Below are 4,466 nucleotides of genomic sequence, written 5' to 3' on the forward strand. Positions count from 1 at the left end.
GCTTTTACTATTTTTATCAGAGAATTTAGTTTTGCTACCGATTATTGCTAATCGATGAAAGAAGGCGGGTGATAAAATATCTATCTAGGTTCTAAGTTCTTGTTCTAACCTGAGCTGAAGAGTTGTTGGTGGAAACAAAAAGAACAAGATGTCTGAAATGAGTTTCTCTATCTCTCTTAAAGATGAGGTGAAGTCACACTGAAATGATAAAGTCTCTGAACTGGCCTGGTTCTTTTTTTTTCTTTCTTTCTCTGTTTTTATCTGAGCTCAAATCTACCCCCTAAAAGAGAGAAAAAAAACTTCTTTTGCATTAAGTGGATGAGTAACAGAAAAAAAAAATCCAGATGTTTATTCGATGTCATCTGGTTTCACTTTGTTGTCCTCCTGTCTGTCTTGTCCCACTTCTAAATCTGTAACACAACACAAAATAATGTTTCTTTAAATGAAAATTGCAATGTTTTTATGCAGTTTGATTAAAAAAGTGTTAAACTATCAGTTTTAATTAATTTATAGTTTTACTTTTTGAGCAAAGAAAAAGGAAAACCAGGCTGAAAAAGGAAAAATCTAATGTGGAGGATGGGATCTCTGGTCTAATATTAATTTCAGGATGTAGCGTACAGCTCGGTAAAATAACATATGTAACTAAAAACTTTCTTTACTATACTGCAAACAGAACTACAGCATCAAAGTTGTATTACTCCGTCTCTGTTGTACTCAGTGAGTACTCTGTAGAGCTGCTTCACAAACATCTGGGGAGATCTTTGTCTGCATCACTATCAGTCCCTGGATTCTGGACATTTACTCATTGTAGACGTGAAGTCCTCAGAAAAGTGTTTAATACAGTCTCAGAGCTCATGTTAATGTTAGTTTGAGCCAGGAGGGTCCACTACTGATTTCATTACAGAGAGGAGGAAGCTCCATCTGAACATCAGCTTTTCAGCTGGTTCTGTGTAAAAAAAAAACTTATCCAGCCCATTAAGCTGCACCTTATTACTCAATGAATCACTATTCTGAGATTAGAGAAGTTCTTCTATCAGGAGAATATTTTAATCAGATTCCAGATCCATTTTATCAAAAAGAAAACAAATCATACATTAAAATCCTGTTTCTTTCAATTTATTTATGTATTTATTTATTTATTTTTGGTAGTAGAGAAAAAAAACAGAGATATGCCCAAATATTACCACGATCTTGTCTTCTTCCAGGTCAATATGTTCATCTGGATCATCTTCATGTCTGTATCGTTCCAAACGTGTCCCTGCAGTAAACAACAAACACAAAGACATGATGGTTCAGTTCTTCTCTAAGGCCTCGTCCACGTTTGCAGGATTATTTTTCTGCATTTGCATCTTTCGTCCACATGTAAACACAGTTTTGCTAAACTGCAAACAAACTTTTCAGAAAACACCGTCCATGGTGAAGATTTTCACATGATCCATCTGTGTGTTTAAGTGTGGACAGAATAACCAACATCTCTGCTTCAGAGTCAGAGCGTCCACCTCCACCTGTGTCTTGTTCACATGGCAACAGCAGACGTAGCAAAGATGGTGCTGGCTGTAATCATGCTAGCACTGTAAATATACTGAAGAACAAAAGCTCCACAAAACCAGATTTAACAGAAATATTTCTTTTTTATTTCTCCTCTGATTGGCCATCATGGCTTCAGAGATGGAGCCAAATCTCCATCTTCTGGTTTGGTTTCTGGTGGAGTTTCAGGTGTTTCTGTGTCTCGATGTGGACAGAGACTTTTATGTAAATAACACCAGAAGGATGTGTTTTATAAAATAAGTGTGTGTGTGTCAGCTTTAGTTGTTGAAAACATTAGACTGAAGCAGCAGAATAAAAGGAGAATAAAATGTGAGTCTGGTCTCAGATCAGTCTGACACACACCAGAAGAAGAAAAACTACTTCCTGTCTAGAAGATGAAGCCACAGCAGATCAAGTTGTTCATGTTAATCTCAGAAACCTGCGTTCAGCTGAGTGATGTGTAGATTTGATCCTATTTTAACACAGAATGAGTTTTTTCTAAAAGAGCTGAAGTGGTCGTTATCAGTAAATTATAATTAGGGATTTTCAGAAGATTAAACCAGAGCAGGTTTGCTGTTCACTAATTACACTGCATGTAAACAACATGACGCACATTTTATTTCCTTTTTACTCTTTTATATGTTAAAACCAACAATGACAGAGAGATGAAGGTTCCTTCTCTGTGTCAACAAGCCGTCACTCTCACAGTCGTGGGTCAGATTATTGATTGATTAGTGATTAGATCTTTGAATTTGTGTCCGAGTGTGAAAACAAAGTTTTGTGTTCTGTGATTATTTTACATTTTACTAAATGAAAACTATCAGATTTTTCCAGTTAAACATTCGTCATTAATACAAGATTAATTTCATGTTTCTGACTCTTTTCTTTAACAATGACTCTGAATTACTGATTTACAAGACTGATCTATAAACATGTAACTTGGTTCATTTATTGTACGTTGGTGTCATTTAACACTTATTTTGTTTGTTTTTCTGCTACTACAACAAATCTTACTATTATCACTTCTTGTTAAAAGACTCTTGTGTTGAACTGATCTATTAAAACTTAATCTATAGAAACTAATGAACACATTTAATTCTGTTTAACTTCATCTGAAAGTGTAGAAGGAAAGAATCTGCTGGAAATGAAAAGAAGAGAAATTTATGACTTACGTAAATAAACTAAACCAGCAATGAGAACAATGAGAACAGCAGCGACAAGAAGACCAATGACAAGTCCTGCAAAACAGAGAAAAAATATTAGAAAACAAGAACGAAAAGACACATTAATTTTAAATTGATAATGTTAATAAAAACAACAATAATATACAAATAAAACTTTAACTCAGAGTAATTATAATCTAATCAATAATATAACTGGAAGTTATTTTAACATGTAACTCACTAAACTTGATTCCTGCTGGTGGAGAGAAAATATATTAAACTGTAAATATTATACTCTTTATTTTTCTGTTAACAGTTGAGAGACGTTGTTTACCGATTGGATGAGATGAAGGTTTAGTCAAATCTGGATTCCTGATTGCCGGTTAAAGATAAAAAATGATTTATGGAAAGAAGAAACAAAACCAAACACTTTACAAGGAAAACTGAATTAAAGACAAAACATTCAATCCCCCAAAACATAAAACAAAGTCAGAACTTAAACAAAGAGACAACCAGAAATAAAACCATGGCAGGTAAAAGTTGCTCAACACAATATTTTGTTGTCCTGGACCGAATTAAAAAGCCATGATGGTTTATAAAAGTTTTCATTTCTAATCTTCTTGCTTGAGTTGCACTGACAACATTAAACTATGAAGAACTCAAATATGAGATTTACTGAAGATCAAACAAAAATCTACCTTTCTTGTTTAGATCTTCATCCTTCAACTCTGTAAGAGAAAATAACAGGACTAAATATTCAGGTCATACATGTATAAATACATGTTAACATGTTTCTCCACACAAAGAAAATATAAACTGAATTGGGATAAAATGTGTTTCAGTGTAAACATTTTATAAACATGTTTCTTTTTGTTAAATACGTTCATCAGTACTCACCAACTTTCAGATCGATGTTTCCTTTTTTCTCCTGACAGTTGAGTTTAGGAACAAAACAGACGTCTTTACTCTGACTTACAGCTTATTACCTGTACCATGTACTTTGCTGCTGAAAGTAGAAGCTGTGATCACATGTTATACATTTCCATTTTTAATATTTGGACAATACTTTGGAAACTTACTGACAATGAGACCAACGTAACAACTCTTCTCCACTGAGCCGACCTGAAAGGAGCACTTGTATCTTCCAGAGTCGGAGAGTTTTAAAGAGGAAAGTTGGAGCGACAGATTTCCTTTATGGAGACCTTCAGAGAACAGAGTCGTGCGTCCTTCAAACCTCTCCATTTGTTCTCTAGGAATGTCTTTTCCACCTTTACGAATGTGTACAACATCACTCTGCTGAGTCCATTTCACTGTGTTGTCTGTTGCATCCTGCTGGGGCTCGAGGTGACACTGTAGAACGATGCTGGAGCCGCAGAATGATGCTACCGGCTCAGAGGAGCAAAATATCTCAGTTTCAGCTGGAGAAAGAAAACAAATAGTCAATAGAAATCAGACAAACTCTGTCCAGCATTCCACAAATACACTTAATAATCAGTCTTTAGTTTTGTTCTTTGATTTAGAGAAAAATAAAACAATCAAAGAAAAAAAAACCTGAATATTTTTAAATGTAGTTTACAATTGTGCTAAATTATGATGGAAGAGACTTCAGTCTGCAACAATAATGAAAATATATATAAGTTTTTACAACAACAACAACTCAAAATATAAAAATCAACAAATATCTTAAAGCATTACTTAAATGAGCAAAATAAAGAAACAGGATCAAATACTTTTCCCTGACATGAATAAAACGTATTCATCATTACAAACATTTTT

At 34.1% G+C, this 4,466-nt stretch overlaps 1 long non-coding RNA gene across 1 annotated transcript; it reads right to left on the reverse strand.

The window, feature by feature from the left end:
• Positions 1 to 272: 272 nt before the first annotated feature.
• On the reverse strand, positions 273 to 3,304 carry LOC121655764. The gene is made up of 4 exons (XR_006013293.1): positions 3,025 to 3,304; positions 2,700 to 2,765; positions 1,185 to 1,258; positions 273 to 410 (listed from the first exon to the last, which is right to left on the reverse strand). It is a non-coding gene; the product is annotated as an uncharacterized LOC121655764 (long non-coding RNA).
• Positions 3,305 to 4,466: the final 1,162 nt, after the last annotated feature.

This window comes from Melanotaenia boesemani, chromosome 16, assembly GCF_017639745.1.
Source record: "Melanotaenia boesemani isolate fMelBoe1 chromosome 16, fMelBoe1.pri, whole genome shotgun sequence".
NCBI classification, from domain to species: domain Eukaryota; kingdom Metazoa; phylum Chordata; class Actinopteri; order Atheriniformes; family Melanotaeniidae; genus Melanotaenia; species Melanotaenia boesemani.